We start from the raw sequence: 22,242 nt of genomic DNA on the forward strand, positions 1-22,242 counted from the left end.
CCCCGGTACTAGCCCCGCCCCTGCCCCGCCCCCTGCCCCGGCCACACCCGGGCCCCGCCCTGGGCTCCAGCTCATGTCACCTCCAGGCCTGCGCCCTTTTCTAGCATGGGGGTCGTGGTGATGGTGAGTGGGGAGCAGGATGGGGCAGAGTTCCTGGAGAGGGGGCTCTGGGGTTTCGCTCGACCCCCTCCCTTCCTCCACCCCCCAGGCCGGGAGGATGATGAAGCTGGAGCGTGGGGCCGAATTGCCGCTCCCGTCATCCCACTCAGAGGTGAGGATCGGCCGAAGGTCAGCAGGTGGGAGGTGGCGGCGGGCCTCGTGCTGGCCTCCTGGCTCTGCCCTGCTCTGTGACAGTCGGCTCTGAGCCTCGGTTTTTCTCTGCTGTCAAACGGGGAAATTAATAATAGTGCCTGCCCTGTGATCGGAAGGGACCGTTGGATGTGAGGGGCCCAGCCCAGGACTGGCACTTGGCAGGTGCGCAGTGAATGGCGGGAGCTATTAAAATAATGCTAATTATGATTGTTGGTGCGCAGGCTGCCGGAGGCATGCTCAGAAGCCCTTGCTGGGGCCGCTCCCAAACTCTTTCCTGTATTTTAGAGTCTCAGAGGATAAAACTGCAAAGCTCCTTTCTTTTTTCTGACCTTCTAGGCCCATTCTCTCTTTCTTAAATTAATAACTGTATTACTCCAACTAAAAGCTGGTATTTACTGGATACCTACTGTAGGCCAGGCACAGTAAAATGATTTTCTAATTATAAAATTAGCACTTTAAAATTGTTTTCAAGGCAATTTTAAATTTCTTTAAAATTGTTGTCTGATTTAATCCTCTTGGCAGCCTTGAGGGGTAGGTATGACTGTCCTCATTTTCTAGTGGCCCAGAGAGGTGATATAACTGGCTTAACATCACACAGCTATTCACAGTGGCTTTCTGTCTTGGAGGGAGCCAAGCAGGCTCCCACATCTGGGGCCTTTGCACTTGCTATCCTCTCTTCTCAGCACCTTACATAAACCATCTCATGGCTGATTGTGTTGCACTATTATTCTGTTTTATTTTCTTTACAATATTTATTACAATCTTAAATTATTTATTTCTTTGTCCACTTGTTTATTATCTCTCCCCCCCTCCTCTGCCCTCCACCCCCTCTCCCCAACCAGAGTGTCAGATCCAGGATGGGAGGGATTTTGTCTGGGTCACAGCTGTGTCCTTAGTGATTAGAAAAGTGCCTGGCACATCACAGGTGCTCGATAAAAGTTTTTGCAATGAGTGAATGTGTGAGTCACTGGGATTTGAACTCAGATCTGTCTGACTCAGAAGTTCATGTTTTTCCCTTCCGGAGACATCAAGATTCCATCCAGGGGCAAAGTCTCCTCCACAAATCTCTAAAAATAGTCATTATCAGATGACTTGTTTATTTCTTTATTAGCATAAGCCAAACTGCCTCCTTTATGACTTCTCTGATCATCCCACTGCACAATAAGGAAATAATTGCAACGTGACTAATAGCTGCCATCTCAACTGGGGCTCTGTGGTTTCGGCTGCCCCAGCATTTACTCTCCTTTCTCTGGATAACAGCACCTGGAGTTTCCTTTGAGAAACCTCCTCTTGGCTCCCCATGGCCTAGATTAAATCCCCCCTGGTCCCACTTCGTTTCCTGTTCCCCCATCTACAAAGTCACCTCCATCCCAAGCCTCCAAGCCTGTCTCATTTCCTTCCAGTCATCCTGGGACAATGAAGTTCCTGAGGCACAACGTCAGGCCCTCTTTCTCGCCTTCTGTGTGTGTGTGTGTGTGTGTGTGTGTGTGTGTGTGTGTGTGTGTGGTGTGTATTATAAGGGAGGGCTATTTGATTGGGTGGCGGAAGCCTTGTCTCACAGTTGGCGTTTCCATCGGAAGGACTTCCCAGTGATTGATTGTTTCCAATCAGAGGCATCTCCTTTCCCTTCCAGGGGTTTTGGAAATACCTGCCTACAGCGTGGTGTTCCAGTGCCTGACGATGGAAACAGTGCAGACATTTATTGGGCAGGGACCGGGAATGCTAAACATTCTGCAATAAGTGGGAGTGTTCCGTGCCACAAAGACTTATCTCACCTAAAATGCTGACGTGCCCAGTTAGAAATCAGAGTTACAGTAAGGCTCTTGGCTTTTGTCCCTATCTCCCTCTTATGGGATTGGAGTTTGGGAGAAACTGAGCTTGCCTAGCTCAGACTGTTTCTCTCCTGTGTTTGGATTTGCCTACGTCTGGAAAGGATACATTTTGGTCTGTCCCCTCCTGTCAGATGATAAAGGGTCTGTCCCTGAAGGGAGGGCCTTGCAGCTGTTGGGGGTGAATTTATGTGATGGAGAAGCTAGTGGTGTGCCGAACCCCCCAACCCAAAATCTATCAGCCCTCTCTTTCAGTTAGAGGAGTTTTAGCTGGGCACCTGGCTTCCTGGAATACATTTCTCAATGGCCAGTGGGATGTGAACAGAAGAGACGTGACAATGTAAATCACCCACTTAGATGCTACAGGCTGCTGAGAATGTCAGTGGTGGTTTCTTGCAATACCTGCACTTCCTGATTGCCTGTGTCTTCTGCCCTTAATTTCCTAGAACTTCCAACTGTTTTGTAAGCCTAATTCCTGCCAAGTCACTTCCTGCTTGAAATGCTTAGAATGGTTTCTTTTTTCCCCACCAAGTCAATATTTTCTTGCTCCTGTGGATCACCCCCACCCCCACCCCCCAATCTCCCTTCTCTTCCTTCACTAACAGAACTCCAGTTTTCTAGGTGAAGCCCTTAAAGGAGGAAAGCCTCCCTTTCTTGTTTCCCCTTCCCTCGGCTTGGGTGGGGACACGGTGGGGAGGTGTCTTGGGCCATGGGGACAACTGCGGAGAACAGGATGGAGCAGCCTGAGTCCCTGAGGCCTTGACAGAGCAGAGCGGCCATACCAGCTGGGACTGTCACTGGAGAGAAAAAGGCATTTCTAAGTAATGTAAGCCATTATTATTTTGAATCTGTCACAGGCAGCCACATTCATGTCCTAAGTTAAACTGTTCTGGTTGGGAGCAGAGGGAGTCGGTGATGACAAATCCTTTGGGCCACAGCTAAGCCATGGTCCCAGGTATTGCTTATTATTTAGGTCCCCATCTCTCTTACTCCTGCAGCTCTCAATTGGTTCTGCCTTACAGCCAGGAAGAAGGGCATTATTCACTGGGATTCCAAATCTCAACCCAGTTGCCAGAAGGAAAGTGGTGCCAAGAAACCAGAGGTTATCTGGGTCATTTTCTGCAAAGCTGGCCCTACCTACCCAGGGAAATGCCAGAAGTGAGGTTCCCTGTGACTGCAGGGAGCTGAAGAGAAAATGCCACAGGAGCTTTAGATTGCAGCTTGGCTTGCTCAGCCTCTGCCATAGTTTGCCAGGCTGCTATGACTAATACCACACAGTGGTTGGCTTAAACAACAGGAATTCATTGGCTCAGTTTTGAGGCTAGAAGTCCAAAATCAAGATGTTGGCAAGGCTTGCTTCTCCCAGAGTCTGGTGGCCTGAAGGAGTCAGCTTTCTTCTCCATCCATGGGCACCCCACTGTACCCCACTATCTTTCCCTGGAATGGGCCTGTCTTCTTTGGCTTCTCCGAAATTGAATTAATCCAATCAAATCAGACACACAAGAATGTCATGGCACCAGATCCATCCTCAAAACATTCAGAAAGCACAATTGTAATAGCATTTCCTGGGTGAAAACAATTTTCTCACCTGGCTGTTTCAGCCACAGCCCATATATCAACAGGAGGGAAAACAGTAGTTTAAATCAGATAAGATTAGGGACAATCTTTGTTCAAATCAAGCTAACAGAGTTAAGGGTGTTATTTTTAGCTCTATGAGGGTGAGAGAAGAGAGAAGTGTTGATGAAGACCTGCAAGGAGGTACACTTTTCAGGAAAAGGGATGCCACTGTAGGTTTTATTACAAGGAACAAACAACTAAGATGAGTCAGGCTTTGGGAGGTTAAAGGTGGCTCTCGTGGAATGCAGTAACGTCAGGTTATAAGAGTGTCTTATAAGACTCTTTTAGTTAAAAATACATCTACAAGGAGAGTTCCCCCAGGCAAAGAACATCTACTTTTCTGCAGTCCCAGAAAAGGGCACATTTTCTCTTTGTTCTGTTGCTGAGAGTTGTGTTACTGACAGAACAGCCTCGAGTTTCACGGTAAAATGTCATAAAACCATGTTTTAGCATAGAGAGAACAAAAAACCAACCGAGAAGGTCAAAACTTCACAACCTGGAAAAGAAGACGGGAATAATAGGATTATTCATAGAACAGAACAGGGAGCATGCAATCTTTTGCATCTATCAAGATAAAGAAACAAAGCAGGACAGGAAAATGAAAAGTTTGGTTTGGGCCCTGCTGGGATGCCTGTGAGTCTCTGCTAGATTTTAGGACTCAATTCAACGTCACCTTAAACTGTATCTCATCTGGGGGTTAATGGTGACATTTGGCTTTACCAAATCTTGGAAAAATCCACATCTGCACATTGCCCCCCCTCTCAGAGGTTGACATTTGAAAAACATTTTTTTCTGGCAAAGTTGAGAAGCCTACCATGGTGACCAGTGACATCTCCAGTCTTCAAGTCTATCCTGGGGCCTCTTTCTTCCCCTTAGTCTCCGTCCGACATTTTAAAACCGTTTAATGGCCATTTCCCATTGTCTCCTGTGTCCCTGCTCCTTTGTCCCATCCCATGCTCAATTGTTCCCACATTCTGTCTAGATTAGAGAATCAGCAGTTTTTGCTGCAAATAAATAGATAATCCAACTCAAAACGGTTGAAAACTCAGACAGGTATGCAGCAGGGATTCCAATGAAAGGGCAGTTCCTGGGTTGGCTCAGTGATATCACGGGACACCCAAGTTCTGCATCTCTCAGGCTGTCCTCCCAGGTGGCCTCCTCTCACAGTCCAGGATGGCTGCCACCTTTCTTGATGCTCCAGCCAACCAACCACCACAGGCAGAAGATGAGAACTTCTAGTTCTCTTCAAGATCTAAGAAAATTTTTCCCATCAGCCCCAGCAGACTTCCCTTCACTCAGCATTGGCCAGAACCAGGTCACATGCCCTGGCCCGCAGATGGAAGCATCACGATTGGCTCAGGCTTTGACCAATCAGGATCCGTACCTCTTGTTCCTGTCCGGAAGCCCGGGTCAAGTGCAGGAGGAGGAGTTACGTCATAGGGCCCTGGGGCTCTTCCAAAACATTGCATGATTTCCTCTGCTGTTTTATGAATAATCCTATTATTCCCACCTTCTGTTCCAGGTTTTAAAGTTTTGACCTTCTCAGGGTTGATTTTTTGTTTCTCTATGCTGAAACATGGGATCATGACATTTTGCTGCGAAACTCTGGCCTGTTCTGTCAGTAACAAAACTTCCAGCAGGGAAGGCGGGAGGAGTGGAAGCCGGGGGAGCCCCCACCCCCCGCCAACCTCCCACATCCTCCCGATCTCCCGCTCCTCCCACATCCGAGGCGGGCACCCAGCACTCCAAGGACAGTTCACAGCCCTCCCCTCTCCACTGCTCCAGCCCCAAGTTTTCTTCTCTGCCTCTCCTCTCTCTTAAAAGCAGCCCTGCAGAGAGGACCACGGGTCCAGACCCCTGAGATCTGCCCAGCAGCCGTGGGAATGAGCCATTCTGGAAGCAGATCCGCTTGCCGGGTCAAGCCTTAAGTGAACTGCAGCTCTAGACTTCATCTCGATTGTCACTTCATGAGAGCCTCTGAGCCAGAACTACCCAAATTCCTGACCCACAGTGAGGTAATAAGTGCTCATTCCTTTATTTATTAGAATACTTTTTTCCACAGCAGCAGATAACTAAACTAATACACTCCTTCACCGAGATGCTGGCAGATTTAATGAGGTAGGCTTCATAAGCACGTGCTCCCTATTACTATTTTACTCTTTACTGTAGTTTATCAAATTCTTGTGTTTTCAACTTTTAAAATTCAATCTCCTTTACACGTATCCTTAGGCCAAACTGAGTCATGCACCGGTCCTTGGGAAGTAGGCGTCATTGCAGCCTGAAGCAGCATCGTCCAATGGGAATATAATGCAAGTTATATGTGTATTTAAGAATGTTTTAGTACTTAATTAAAAAGTAAAAAGCAACTGGTGAATTTAACTTTAATAATATATTTTATTTATCAAAAATATTACTATTCCAACATGTAATCAATATAAACAATTATTAATGAGATATTTTACATGCCTTTTTTTGCACTAAGCCTTCCAAACTCAGTGTGTGTTTTACCCTCACAGCACATCTCAAAGCGGACCACCTGCATTGCAAGTGTTCAATAGCCACACGTGGCTAGTGGCCATTGTAGTGGGCAGCTCTGGCTCTGACATGTATAGTGAAAAAGGGTCAGAGAGGTTTGGAGACTGGTTCAAGGGCACACAGCAGGGCCCAGCTCTGCCTTCATCTCCTTAGTCCCTGGTTTTCCCTGGGGTGGGGCCCAAAGCACAGCACGCACTAAGCCAATGGCTCTCAGTTTCTAGGACATCAGGAGAATCACCTAGAAACATGTTAAAGCAAGGCTCCCAGTCCCACCCCAGACCTACAACATCAGTGACCCAGGAATCTGCATTGACAAGTGTTCCATGATTCTGATGCACATCTGTGGGGGCACATGTGGAGAGCCACTGCTCAGAGACGCATTCTAATCACTTGGGGAGCTTTTTAAAATTCCGGTGCCCAGGCTGCTCTCTAGCCCAATCAAATCAGGATCTCTGAAGGTGGAGCCAGGGTATATTTTTTATAATCAACATTACCAAGGTGTAATTTACATACATCAAAATGCACCCGTTTATAAAGTGTACATTAGGATGTAACCACCACTAGAATCTAGATATAGGACATTTTCATTACCCCCAAAGATTCCTTTGTTCCTTTTTGCAATTAATTCCCCACCACCATCAAACACTGATTTTTGTTTTGTTGTTTAGATTAGATTTGTCTTTCTTAGTGCTTTGTATCAATAGAATCACACTGAACATATTCTCTGGGGTACACTTTGAGCACTCATTTTACTCAGCATCATGTTTTTGAGATTCAGCCATATGGTTTCATGTCTCACTATTTTGTTGCCTTCTATCGCTGATGGGTAATTTTCCATTGTATGCCAGCTTCACAGTTTGTTTCTCCATTGAGTGGTAATTTTTAAGCCTCCCCACATGGTTCCAACGAGTAAGCAACGTTGAGAAAACTTGCTTTGAGGTAGGGGCTTTAAACCTATAAACCTATAGATTTAAACCTATAAATCTGACTGCGATCCTGCCAACTTCAGCTGTTGAGTGTGGGGAAGAACATGGATGAGTATAGGATCAAGCTGTGCCTTCTGAAGGATAATTCTCCCAGTCACGTGACTGCCTGATGGGTTGGAACGAGAAGAGGCAAGAGCTGGGGATACAGTGAGAAGGCTGCAGCCATGCCTCTGGCCCTGCTGTTCCCTGCCCTGGCACACCCTTCCCCCTTTCTCCAGCTGTAAAAGGAAACCCAGCGGTTTCCGCTCTCAGCCCCCAGTGCCTGCTCTCCAGGGAGCTGGTCAGAACCCCTGACACATGTGGCCGTGGGAATGGCTCTCATCCTTCAGGATGTGCTCAGGGCACCCCCTGCTCTTTGTCCAGAGGCCCGAAGTGGCCTCCAGCTGACCTCCCCGCTTCCCGCCTCGCTGCTCCACTCTACTTGCTATTGAATTCTTCTTCCTGCTGCCTGACTCCAGCCCTGCCATTCGGGCTGTAATGAGTGAGAAATGGAAGTTTTTGTTATTATTATGCCAGCCATCCTGTGCATCCTGCCACACATTTCTCTGGAAGCTAATACAGGGGGGTACACCCCCTTTATCCAGTTTGTACACCCTCCAACCCCCTCCCCCCCAGGTCACCTTGCACAGCTCCGTGGGAGCCACTTACATTGTGCTCTAGGTGCATGGCGCTTCCTGGAGGTGTGTATATTGGGTAAGGGCAATGGCAGGATGGGGGTTTGTCCTGATAAGGGGTTCAGGGCTGGGTCTTCCATCTCTGGGGGCCGGAGTGCAGGAGATCGGGACTCCACCCCATCTACAGCACTTGGGGATCCCAGGTTAGCACCCTCTGTGGCCTCCACAGGGGGGAAGGGGATATTGATGGATGCTGGCCCCCAGCTGGTAGAATAGGGACCTCATCCTGGGTGGGGCTGGGAGGGTTCCCTCTCTTAATAAGAAGAGACTAGGTCCAAATGGAAGGAACCTGATTTGAAGTACTTGAAGGAAAAAAGGGAAATTTTTAATATTGGAATCCCAAGCTAGGGGTGGGGTCTCAGGGACACTTGGAACAGAGGCTCAAATGACCTTGGGGATTTGTTCTCTTTCTCTTGCACCTGCCTGTCTCCGTGCGCTGGATTCATTCGTATCTCTCCTACAGACTGGCTTTCTCCACAGACGTGGCTTCCCATTTCCCCTGCAAGTTCCCCGCTCACAGCTTTGACCCCCCAGAGGAGATGGATTTTCTCAGGCTCCCCTGACTTAGGGTCCTGAATGAGCGGTGGGTGCCGTCCCTCCTTTCGGCGGGGGCAGCCGTGTGCTGGAGGGGTCCTGACGGGGAGGCGCTAGCCACAGGGAGGGTTTGTGCCTCCCTGCCTTGTGGCCTGCCAAGCCACATCCTCTGTGACAGCCAGTTTCTTTCTCTGCAACACTTTCTCTTGTGAGGGTCCGAGAACCCGAAGCAAAACAATCACGATGAATGTAACGATGTGGGGAAATGGCGATGACATAAGCGTGGTAGCACGGTCTATTCTGGAAACCACTTGTGGGCCACAGGCAGGTTGAGCTTATGGGAAGGAGGTTGCTTCTGTGTTGGCATGAAACGCTGCCCAGTAGGGGTGATAAAGATTCCATAATCTGAATTAAGGGTGGAGGGTGGAGCCCTTGAGCTTGGGGGAGACGCTGCTTCTGGAGCTGACTGTGGGAGCCAGCACACGTGGGGGCACTTCCTGCCTTCACTATTAGTTGGCCATGAGCCATTGGGGAAGTACATTCTAACCTCAGTTTAGCCATCTCTAAAATGGGGATAATAATAGAATCTACTTCATAGGGTTGTCGTCAGGAATAACACTCTGAGAACAGATGGGTTCTCACCTGGGTGGGGGAGCTCAGTAAGGGGAGCTTCTGGGCACGGTGATCAAGAAACTGGAGCATTGGCTTTGTCTGTGTCCCCCCAAAAGGCATGTTTAAGTCCTAGCTGCCAGTCCTATGCCTGCAAACTTATTTGTAAGTAGGCTCTTTGGAGATGTTCTCAATTAAGATGAGGTCAAACTGGATCAGGGTGGCCCTAACCCAATAGGACCAGTGGCCCTATAAGGAGAGGAAATTTGGACAGAGAAGACAGACAACTGTTGTGGAGACAGAGAGAGAGGGGGCTGTGTGATGGAGGCAGAGATGGCGTTTGGGGTTGTCAGCAAGCCGTCGCCAGAACCCTATGGGCTTCAGAAGGAGCGTGGCCCTGCCAACCCCTCGATTGCAGACTTGCCTGGGTTTGAATCCCACACTCTCCTTGCTGGTCCCTGTGGCTTTGAGCAAAGGGCCTCTCAGTCTCTGTTTTCTCCTCCAAGAGAAGGGGAGTGTGACAGTTGAGTTCATGTGCCAGCTTGGCTGGGTTATGGTCATGCAAGCGCCGGCCTGATGGTTACTGTGAGGATACTTTGTGGCTCTAAATCATTAGTCAGTGGATTGCATCTACAGCTAATGACATCTACAATCAACACAGGAGATTGCCTTTGGCAATGAGAGAAGTCTCATCCAATCGGCTGAAGATCTTAAAGGGAGAACTGATGATTCTGGCAGTCAGAAAGAATTTCCTTCTCTCCTTCAGCCAGCCAGCTTCTCCGGGGGGGTCATCGAAATCTTCCTTGGAGGTCCTAACTTGCTGCCTGCCCCCAGGAATTCAGGCTTGCCAATCCCCGCAGTCGTGTGAGCCAATTCCCATAATAAATCAAATAATGTTTACATACATACATGGCCTGTTGGTTCTGTTTCTCTGGAGAGCCCTGTGTAATTCTGAATGAGGCAGGGCACGTGATGCGTTGCTGGATGTTATTTTTCAGGATTATTCCCCCTTCACTGCCTCCAGTGGTTTACTGGAGCTGGCTCACTCCACCTCGGTTGAGCTGTTCAATATTCAGGGAGTCGAGCCAGTTGTTAAGCCACTGGCAGCTTGGAATCGGCTGGAGTGGGAGTTTTTACATGGAAGTTGACAAACACTGTGTGTTCCGGTTTGCTAATACTGCCATTACCATTATGCAAAATACCAGAAATGGATTGGCTTTTAAAAAGGGGCTTTATTTGGTTACAAAGTTATAGTCTTAAGGCCATAAAAGTGTCCAAGCAAAGCATCAACAATAGGGCACCTTCACTGGAGAACACCTATGGTGTCCAGAAAACCTCTGTCAGCTGGGAAGGCATGTGGCGGGCATGTGCTCCAGGTTTCTGGTTTCAAAAGGGCTTTCTCCCAGGATATTTCTCTCTAGGCATCTGGGGGTGTTCCCTTAGTTTCTCCCAGGCAAACTCTGGACTAGCAAAAGTCTGCTTTCAATGGCTATCTCCAAAAATGTCTCTCTAAGCTGCAGCAAACATCTGGGCCTGCGTGGCTCTTTTTAAAATATTCCAGTAAATCAATCAAAATCCACCCTGAATGGGTGGGGCCACACCTCCATGGAAATAATCTAATCAAAGGTATTACCCACAGTTGGGTGGGTCACATCTCCATGGAAACAACCTAATCCAAAGATTCCAACCTAATCAACACTAATACCTTTGCCCCCACAAAATTGCATCAAAAAACATGCCATTTTGGGGGACACAATTGTGCTGGTTTGTATATATTATGTCCCCCAGAAAAAGCCATATTCTTTAATGCAGTCTTGTGGGGGCAGATGTATTAGTGTGGATTAGGTTGGAACCTATTGGTTCAGTATTTCTATGGAGGTGTGGCCATACCCACTCAGCACGGGCCTTGATTAGTTTACTAGAGCCTTATGTAAGCTCAGGCATAAAGAGCTCGCTGCTGTAGCTGAGACAAACGTTTTGAAGACGGCTGTTGGAAACTGACATTGACATTTTGGAGGACGCCCTTTTGAAACGCAACCTGGGAGCAAGCAGACACCAGCCACGTGCCTTCCCAGGTAACAGAGGTTTTCCAGACGCCATTGGCCATCCTCCAGTGAAGGTACCCGACTGTTGATGCCTTACCTTGGACACTTTATGGCCTTCATACTGTAACTTTGTAACCAAATAACCCCCCTTTATAAAAGCCTATCCATTTCTGGTATTTTGCATAAGGCAGCATTAGCAAACTGGAATAATAATACATCCAAACTGGCACACTTTGTTATGGGTTGAATTCTGTTCCCCCAAAAGATATATTGAAGTCCTATCCCCAGTACCTGTAAATGTGACCTTATTGGGAAATAGGGTCCTTGAAGAGATGAGTAAAGTGAGATCACACTGGAGCAATATGGCCCCTTAATCCGATTTGAGTGGTGTCTTTAGAAAGAAGGAAGAAGCAGCGCTGACGGGCGCAGGGGAGAAGGGCACGTAAAGACAGAGGCAGGTGCATCCGCAGCCAAAGAATGCCAAGGATTGCCAGCAAACAACAGAGGCTGGAAGAGGCCGGGATGGCTTCTCCCCTACAGGTTTCAGAGGAAGCAGGGCCCTGCCGACCCCTCGATTCCAGACGTCTGGCTTCCAGGAGGGTACGACAATAACTCTCTGTTGTTTTCAGCCATCCAGTTTGTGGTTCTGTTAGGTGGCACTAGGAAACAGAGGCATACTACGAATCAGGCTTTTCATATTTTTCAGAGAGACAGTTTACCATGAGGAGTCGGCTCCTGGCCAAAATCCTACACGTGATTTTTCAGGCTCAACTATAAGCATTTATGGAGGCCTCGCCTGGCAGGCCCGGCCGGGGAGAGCCGCCTGCCCATGTTGGACGTGGTGCCTGGCCAGTGACTGCAGTCTCTGAAGGGAGTCACAGTCCGTGACTGAGGCCCCCGGCCCCTGGAGCTCTTACCCAGAGCTGACTCCCAACCTGGGGCTGCCCAGAGGCCTCTGCTGGGACCTCCTATGGGGGAAAGAGGGAGAGGCCTTGAAGTCACCTTTCTCCACTCTGACTCGGTACTTTTCCACACCTAGCCTCCCTTCTCCCAGTCTCCAGATCCAAAAATCTGCAGGAGCCTTTTGTTCGGGGCTCCTTTGGCACTGAGATCAGTGAGATGGCCTCACGGGGCCCCCACATCTGCCCTGATCCATCTGACCCGCACTTGGTGGCTCTGTTCCCTGCGGGAACACGGAGCAGCCGGGAGCCGGTGCTTTTTCTCCGGGTTAGCCTCTGGCTTGTACCGTCCCAGTAAGTGATTCAAGTCTTCATTGTTATCTTCATTTGGGCTTAGTGTGTCATCAGCTCTTCAACCTTTGACAACTGGCAGCTCCGCTCAGCTCTTGATAACTGGCACACCCCTGCCCTCCACCCCACCCTGCTTAGCAGGTGTCCTTCTCTTGTCCCCACCTCCCTTCTGAGCCCCAGGCCCATTCATGCAACTGTCTCCTGCTCATTGCCACCTGTGGACCCACAGGCCCCTCAACCTTGTCATCTCCACCCTGCCCCGCCCAGCACCTCCCTGTGGCCTCTTTTCTGCCATGCCTCCCATCACCCTCAGTCAACCCTTCCTCCACCTGGGAGTCATCCTCAGCTCCTCTGTTTCCCTCACACTGTCAACAAATCCTGCTAACTCTATCTCCAGATTATCACCAAGAATCTGACCACTTTTTTCCTTTTTGCTCTCTTGCAGCTTTTTTTGAGTTATGATTGACATCCAATAAACTCTACATACTTAAAGTGTACAACTTGGTGAGTCTTTCTATGTGTATACACTTGTGGAACCAACACCACAATCAAGATAACAAACATACCCATCACCCCCAAAAATTTCCCTGTGCCCCTTGGTAATTCTACTCTCCTGTCCCTTCCCCTGCTCCCGACCTCATCCCAGAGAGGCCCTGAGTGGGAACCACCCTGCTGAGCCCTGCCGAACCCCAGAATTGGGAAAGAAAATAATAATAAATGGTTGACGTTGTTTTACACTGCTTTAACTTGGCAATCTGCTTTCAGTCACTATAGCTTGCTTTGCATTTCCTAGAGTTTTATATAAATGGAACCACACAGTAGGCACTCTTTGTCTTCATCTGCCTTCTTTTATTTGGCATAATGATTTTGAGATTCATCTGTATGGTTGCATTATCATTTCTTTTACCGATGAGCAGTGGTCCATTGTATGGATTTGCCATCTGTATTGTTTTTAATCCATTCCCTTGTTGATGGACACCTGGGTTGCTCCAGTTTTGGGGAACTGGAGATGCCCTGCTCTGAGCACCATCTCCTCTGATCTGGTCACTGCAGAGGCCTCCTCACTGGCCTCCCAGCTCCTGCCCTCTCACCTGGGTCTTTTCCCCACTCCTAGCCACGGGGATTTTACTAAAACTAAGACATATCTTGTCTGTTCTCTGATCAAAGTCCTCCTGAGGCTCCCATCTGTCTGAGAATAAAAGCCAAAGTCTACCCCATGCCCACATGTCATCCCACCACTCCTCTCCCCGACTCACTCTGCCCCCATCTCCCACCCTCTCCCCTCACTCCTCCTCCTCCAGCTGCACCCTCTCTTTGCTGTCTGTTCCTCGAACATGCCTGGCCACACTCCAGCCTCAGCGTGGACACTGGGTCCAGCCTTGGCCCTGGCTGCACCCTCTGTCTAGGTCTGCACACGCCTCCTTCTCTCACCTCCTCCAGGTCTGCTGAAGCATCACCTCCTCCGGGAGGGCCCCCTGACTTCCCAGCACGCCAACGTTTCTCACCTCCCTGCTTCCTTTTCCTCGGTAGCACTGACCATTGGCTGACAGAGCCTGCATTTACTTCTTTACTATGTTGTCTCCCCACCAGATGTCAGCTCCCCAAGGGCAGGGACTTTGCCTTGTTCCCTGCTGCATCCCCAGGATTTAGCTCACTTAGTACTTGTTGCATGGCTGGGCTTAGCTAGCATCCCAATTCTCCCAGCCTATCCTAAGCCCCAGCCCCATCTCCAAAGGCTTCCCTTCCTTCTGTGCCAGTTTGAATGTATTATGGCCCCCCAAATGCCATTATCTTTGATGTAATCTTGTGTGGGCAGACTATCAGTGTTAATCAGATTGTAATTCTTTGAGTGTTTCCATGGAGATGTGTCCCACCTAACTGTGGGTGATGACTCTGATTGGATAATTTCCATGGAGGTGTTACCCCACCCAGTCAGGGTGGGTCTAAATTAAATCACTGGAGCCATATAAATGAGCTGACAAACAGAAGGAACTGAGTACAGCTGAAAGTGACATTTTGAAGAGGAGCTACAGCCAAGAGGGACACTTTGAAGAACATTCAGGAGCTGAGAGAGGAGCTGCAGATGAGAGACAGTTTGAAGATGGCTGTTGAAAGCAGACTCTTGCTCCATAGAAGCTAAGAGAGGAAAAATGCCCCAAGAGCAACTGAGAGACATTTTTGAGGAGCTGCAGCCTAGAGAGGGACGTCCTGGGAGAAAGCCATTTTGAAATCAGAACTTTGGAACAGACACCAGCTACGTGCCTTCCCAGCTAACAGGTTTTCTGGACACCATTGGCCATCCTCCAGTGAAGGTACCCGATTGCTGATGTGTTACCTTGGACACTTTATGGCCTTAAGACTATAACTGTGTGACCAAATAAACCCCCTTTATAAAAGCTGATCCATTTCTGGTGTTTTGCATTCCAGCAGCATTAGCAAACTAGAACACCTTCTCTCTGGTGATCTCTGAATCGCCCCTCACCACCCAGCTCCGATGAACTCTCCTAAAAGCATCCCCACACATCTGCTTGCTCCCTTCTCTGTGCTCCATGCCACTTAAAAGCGTATTTTTTTCTTACTGTAAAAAAGCAAACTACAAAGCTGTCCTCCTAGAAAATGCCAGGCCTATAGAATATACACATGTTCTCCAGCAGCTCAGACTTCAGCGTCCTGGGCTTACTTGGCTGACCACAGCGTCCCTCTCCCCATCTCTGTCTCAGCCTTGGGCACGTACCTTTGCAATTCTGGTCCTGTTTTCTCCCTCCATGGAATGGTGATGATAACTGCAACCTTATTATATTGCATTATAAGGACTCAGTGATACAAGATGCACAAAGTCCCTGGCACAGAGAATAAATTCAATGAAAAATCAGTTCCTTCCCTGGCAGGGGATGTGCTGGTTGAGTCAGGCCTGGTGTTGTGCTTGGGAAATGTACAGACCAGTAAAGCAGATAAATGTTATCAAGGCCACAAGAAAAGGGGAAACAGCATCCTACGTGTCCCAGGAATGGGGATTGCTTTCTACTTGAAGAGGGGTGCAAAAAGGTGGGTCTTTCATAATGCTGAGCGAAATAAGACAGACACAAAAGGAGAGATACTGCATGTTACCACTAATGTGAACTCCGTGAACAATGTAAAATAAGTGTCTTATAATGTAGGATGTAGGGGACGTGAGATAGACAGAAGCTAGTGAAGGGGGAATGATAATCTAATATGTACAGATATGATAATGAGGGTGAACATAATGGTATGCTAATCATCAGGTGTGACTATGGTTCATTAATGGAATTATAAGTATCAGTGATTCATTGAAGGCAAACATGTCTGTAAATGGTTGTTTAAAGGCATTTAACCCACAGAGTAGCACCACAAACATAAATAAGTGTTAGCATGATCTACTTATAAGGTACGACACTGGTACAAAGAGTTAACAACAGAGTGGTATATGGAAAAACTACCCATTACATATTATAGACTATATTTAATAAGGATATCTTACCAGCACTATGCTAATATTAGAGATGAATAATTAGTGACTGATAAGAGCTCTGAGATGTTTTATTTTATGATGATTGTTTAAAATTGAGAGTGATGATGATTGTACAACTAAGTGAAGATAATGTGAGAAACTGTTTATCTTGGGACAGAATATATATTAAGTGAAATTAGGAACCCACTACTTAATAAATCAGGCCCTCAACTTAAGGCTTGCTCTTGTGAAACTTAGGGTTATAAATGGGAGGCTAAGCCTTCCCATAATTATACCTCCAGAGAACTTCTTTTTAAAATTTTAAATTCAGTTTTATTGAGATATATTCATATGCCATACAATCATCCACAGTGTACAATCAACCGTTCACAGTACCATCGTGTAGTTGCACATTCATCAACCCAATTCTTGAACATTTTCCTTACTCCAAAAAAAAAATTTTTAAAGAATAAAAATAAAAGTAAAAAAGAACACCCAAAGCATTCCATCCTGCCCGTCCCACCCTAATTTTCATTTCATTTTGGCCCCATTTTTCTACTCATCTGTTCTATACACTGGGTAAAGGGAGTGTGAGCCACAGGTTTTCACAGTCACACAGTCATACCATGTAGGCTGCAGTTATATAATTGTCTTTAAGAATCAAGGCTACTGGGTTGCATTTCCACAGTTTCAGATATTTCCTTCCAGCTATTCCAATACACTAAAAACTAAAGAGGGATATCTATATAGCGCGTAAGAATGCCCTCCAGAGTGACCTCTCCACTCCATTTGGAATCTCTCAGCCACTGAAACTTTGTATCATTTCGCTTCCCCCTTTTGATCAAGAAGCTTTTCTCATCCCAGGATGCCGGGTCCAGGCTCATCCGTGGGACTCATGTCCTGTGTTGCCAAGGAGATTTACACCCCTGGGAGTCATGTGCCACGTAGGGGGGACGGCAGTTTGTTCACCTGCTGAGTTGGCTTAGCTGGAGAGAGAGGGCCACATCTGAGCGACAAAGAGGTTTATATGGAGGCTCAGCCTCTCCTTTGCGGTAGCAAGCTTCATAAGGGTAAGCCCCAAGATAGAGGGCTCTGCCTACTAAATTGTTAGTTCTCCATGTTTATGAAACTATCAGTAATAACCCAGGTGGGGACGTCCACCATTTCTGCATTTTCCCCAGTTCCTCAGGGGGGCCCTGCCAGAGAACCTCTTTTGTTGCTCAGATGTGGCCTTTCTCTCTCTAAGCCCAACTTGGAAAATAAATTCATTAACCAACCGCCCCCCCCCATCAACGTGGGACATGACTCCCAGAGGAATGAATCTCCCTGGTGATGTGGGACATGACTCCCAGGAATGAGCCTGGCCTTGGCATTGAGGGTTTGAAAATGCCTACTTGACTGAAAGGGGGAAAAGAAAGGTAAAAAAATAAGGTTACAATGGCTAACAGATTCAAATAGAGTTGAGAGGCTATCCTAGAGATTTTTCTTATGCAAGCTCCAGCTAGATATCCCAAATAGCCACAGTATGCTATGCCCTTACCAAGAGTAGTTATGAAATACCTGGGTCCCTGTTTGAGATTCTATAAAATATTCTCTCACTTTTTATCTCTCAGAAACCGAAATCCACCAGAGTGTTCCTATGCCAGACAAGTCCTAAAACCCAGAGGCAACAGCCTCCTTAAGAACAATAATCAGATGCAGCCCCCTTCGCTATAGTGTTGACACCCTCTTTCAATATGACTCAGTTAGGGTGGTCACTGCCTAGACACCTCTAAAGATCGAGAAAGTGATTAAACGAGAGGAAGGGATAGCAACAGACAAGATAGGATTTAACAAAGGATTATGAATACTGAAACTTTATTTAAACATATACATATATATGTTTAGATGCTAGGGTATTAGAATAGCTAGAAGGAAATAACTGAAATGGTGAAACAATAACATTCTTTGAAATTTGCTCCATAGCTATTCATTGAATTGTGCTTTGAAAGTTAGCACTTTTCTGTATATATCCTGTATTTCACAATAAGGAAAGAACTGAAACACTGGAACTGTAACCCATAACATTTTTTGAAATTACCTATATAACTGCTTGTTGAGCTGTACTTTGAAAGCTAACACCTTTCTGTATATATGTTATATTTCATGATAAGGAAATAACTGAAATTGTGGAACTGTAACCCATAACATTCTTTGAAATTTGCTCTCTAACTACTTGTTAAATTGTATTTTGAAAGTTATCACTGTTATGTATATATATATGTTAAAGTTCACAATAAAAAATGCATAAAAAAAGGTGGGTCTTTGTTTGTTTGTCCATTCATTTGCATAAAAATGCATTTGCAAAACGCAAATGAATTTGCAAAATGCATGTGCAAAATAAAATTTGCAAAATAAAAATACATTTGCAAAATGCAAACATTCATTTGCAAAAATGCATTTGCCAAACATTCATTTGCAAAAAATGAATGTTTGTCCATTCATTTGCATAAAAAAAGGTGGGTCTTTGATTGTTTGTCCATTCATTTGCTTATGGTTCAAATGAAGTGTCAGCTGGATTTCAACGGCGGGAGTGGGCAGGGGGTGGAGAATGGGAGAGAGGCATAGTTGGTGAAGGGGAACCAAAAATGGAGGGTACGTCCCAGGCAGATCTCCACGTGTAGTTCAGACTTTTCACTGACAGCAGAGGGAATTCTCAACACAGAACACATTGTCCCATTCTTCTGCTGGAAACCCTTCTGTGGTTTGCCTTTGTCTTCAGAACCGGGTCCAGTTGTGTTGGTGCAGCCTCTGCCATCCGACAAGGCCCTCGCTCATTCCACACCACCCTGGAGCCCCGGGCGCCAGCGGACAGAACGTCCTGCGGTTCTCCAGGTGGACCACATGCTTTCCGGCCTCTGGGCCTGGTCCTGCCCCTCCTCCACAGCTCCCCTGGTGCTCCTACAGCCTTGACTCCAGTGCTCCCTGGGTGCCCCCACCCCATTTCCCTGCCCCTTCAGGCTTGGGAGTAGGAGTGACCATGACCTCTTAGCCATTGCCGGTCCCCAGGAGCCACAACAACCGTCGTTGGTTTCCTGAACCCTGCTCACACCCCTGCAAACCAGTCAATGCTGACTCAAACACCCCAAACCCACCGGGGTCTCTCTGTGCCTTCCCAGCCCTGACACAGTGTTTGATGACATTTATGAAGCATAATACAGGTACAGAAATGTGCCTACATCATAAATACGCAGCTTGACGAATTTTCTCAAACTCTGCACACCTGTTTAACCAGGACCCAGATCAAAAATAGAACATTATCCCAGTCCCCCCAAGCACCGCCTGCCTCCCCCTCCCAGTCCTCATCCCCCACGGGTGACCACTTCCTGACTGCTAACAGTTCCCCACCTTTGCACTGTGCATATAAATGCAATCATACACTGTGCACTCTTGTACTGGCTTTTTATACTCAACATCCTTTGTGAGACTCATTCATATAGTTTCTTGAATTGTATTAAGTCGAACCATGTGAAGTCGCTGAAAGTCATTTCCTAAGGTTTGATCTAATAGATTGTCCTTCCTCATCAGTGTTCAGAATTTCATTGTTGGAACAGATCACAGTGGGTTCATCCAACGGACTCTAATGGGCATTTGGGTTGTGTCCCCATGTTTGTGCTGTGCTTTCCTTGCAACAGACTTAAGAAGAAAGGGAAATATTTCTCCAAGCCATGTTTTTATCAAAAGTGTGAAAACAAACAACGGAGCCAGAGGGCAAGCATTTAAGCATTTGATGAAAATGGGAGGGGACCTACTGCTTTGGGGAAGTGAGGAATCTTCTCTGAATGGAATCTGCGGACTGTGACCTGCCGGCTTTTATATCTGAAGCTTTATATCCCCTGGTTGGAGACTGAGTTAGTGATTTTTGCTTCTCCGACTTGGCACACTCCTTGCCAATGGGGGCCAACAGCAGGAAGATCAAACACACACGCTCCCTGCAGGTTGGAGGATCGATTGGGGCACACACGTCATGTGGTGGGTGCTGTGTTCCCCCCAGATCCCCTCTTCAAGGTTAGCTCACCCATCTCTGATTGCCAAGAATGTCAGCTTTGTTGAGATGCTGATTGTGGTGATGGTGCTCGGTGAATATGCTAAAACCACTGAACTGCACACTTTAAGTGGGGGAATTGTGGGGTATATTAATTACATCTCAACAAAGCTATTACCAGAAAAAGCCCATGTGACTTTTGGACTTAATTTTGCCTTTACAATAAACATTTCTTCAAGTTTGCAGCCTCTTATGTATGATAGGATTCTTTGGTACATCTGTGGCCCTCTTAATCTATTGCAAGATTTTGTGGACTTTTGAGGCAGTTTGCCTAAGCACCCCTTTCTTTTTAAAACAAAATTAAATTTATTTTTCATTGTCAATTAAATGTGATGTGAAATTTTATGACACTTTGACAGATGCAAATACAGGAGGGTTGAATTTAAGTTCAGCTGGTCATTAGGAGAAGTGACCTAAGATTTAGGAGCAGAAATTTGGGACCCAGGGGCCTGCCTACTCTGGAAGGGTAGAGACATTTGTCTGTGGAACAGCTCAGCCTCAGATGTAAAAGCTTTATGGACTCATTTAATAACCCTAAGGAGAAGGCATTATTATTATCCCCATTATACATGGGGAAATGAAGGCACAGAGAGGATCAGCAATTTCACAAGATCACACAGCCAGGAGGTGGCAGGACTGGGATTTGAACCCTGGCCAGGACACAGGTCTTCACTATTCTGCTACAGAAGCAGAGCATAGCAATGCCCCGTCTTCAGGTTGTGGTCACAAGGCGGGTGCCAAGCCTGTGGCCTCTTGGGAGGACATCATGGCAAGCAAAGCTGGTTCTGGTTAGTTCTGTGACTCTGTGTTTGCCCAGTGTCTTAGATTCCCCAGAAACAGACTCTGAGACGGGGAGTTGCCAGCAGGAGTTTCACCTGGGAGCCCTCTCAGCTCGTGCTTGCAGGGGTTGGGGAGGGCAGGACCGGGCAGAGGGACAGCAACTGAGGCCACCCTGAGACCCCACAGGGAGCTCTGAGGCTGGACTGGCCCAAACTGAAACAAAGGGGTCGGATCTCTGTCCCAGCCCATCCTTAGCCCCTGGGAGGGGCCTGACTTTGGAGGGACTCAGCAGGGAGCCCCCAGCAGCTGACATTCTTGGCAACCAGAGATGGGTGAGCTAACCTTGAAGAGGGGATCTGGGGGGAACACAGCACCCACCACATGTCGTGTGTGCCCCAATCGATCCTCCAATCTGCAGGGAGTGTGTGTGTGTTTGATCTTCCTGCTGTTGGCCCCCATTGGCAAGGAGTGTGCCAAGTCGGAGAAGCAAAAATCACTAACTCAGTCTCCAACCAGGGGATATAAAGCTTCAGATATAAAAGCCGGCAGGTCACAGTCCGCAGATTCCATTCAGAGAAGATTCCTCACTTCCCCAAAGCAGTAGGTCCCCTCCCATTTTCATCAAATGCTTAAATGCTTGCCCTCTGGCTCCGTTGTTTGTTTTCACACTTTTGATAAAAACATGGCTTGGAGAAATATTTCCCTTTCTTCTTAAGTCTGTTGCAAGGAAAGCACAGCACAAACATGGGGACACAACCCAAATGCCCATTAGAGTCCGCTGGATGAACCCACTGTGATCTGTTCCAACAATGAAATTCTGAACACTGATGAGGAAGGACAATCTATTAGATCAAACCCTAGGAAATGACTTTCAGCGACTTCACATGGTTCGACTTAATACAATTCAAGAAACTATATGAATGAGTCTCACGAAGGATGTTGAGTATAAAAAGCCAGCACAAGAGTGCACAGTGTATGATTGCATTTATATGCACAGTGCAAAGGTGGGGAACTGTTAGCAGTCAGGAAGTGGTCACCCGTGGGGGATGAGGACTGGGAGGGGGAGGCAGGCGGTGCTTGGGGGGACTGGGATAATGTTCTATTTTTGATCTGGGTCCTGGTTAAACAGGTGTGCAGAGTTTGAGAAAATTCGTCAAGCTGCGTATTTATGATGTAGGCACATTTCTGTACCTGTATTATGCTTCATAAATGTCATCAAACACTGTGTCAGGGCTGGGAAGGCACAGAGAGACCCCGGTGGGTTTGGGGTGTTTGAGTCAGCATTGACTGGTTTGCAGGGGTGTGAGCAGGGTTCAGGAAACCAACGACGGTTGTTGTGGCTCCTGGGGACCGGCAATGGCTAAGAGGTCATGGTCACTCCTACTCCCAAGCCTGAAGGGGCAGGGAAATGGGGTGGGGGCCACCCAGGGAGCACCGGAGTCAAGGCTGTAGGAGCACCAGGGGAGCTGTGGAGGAGGGGCAGGACCAGGCCCAGAGGCCGGAAAGCACGTGGTCCGC

General features: G+C 47.4%; 1 long non-coding RNA gene across 1 annotated transcript; it reads left to right on the top strand.

The window, feature by feature from the left end:
- The first annotated feature begins 113 nt into the window (after positions 1-113).
- Positions 114-6,614, top strand: LOC119521448. Its single transcript, XR_005214356.1, has 3 exons — positions 114-271; positions 5,586-5,876; positions 5,988-6,614. It is a non-coding gene; the product is annotated as an uncharacterized LOC119521448 (long non-coding RNA).
- The last annotated feature ends 15,628 nt before the right edge of the window (positions 6,615-22,242 follow it).

This window comes from Choloepus didactylus, chromosome 27 (assembly GCF_015220235.1).
Source record: "Choloepus didactylus isolate mChoDid1 chromosome 27, mChoDid1.pri, whole genome shotgun sequence".
NCBI lineage: Eukaryota > Metazoa > Chordata > Mammalia > Pilosa > Megalonychidae > Choloepus > Choloepus didactylus.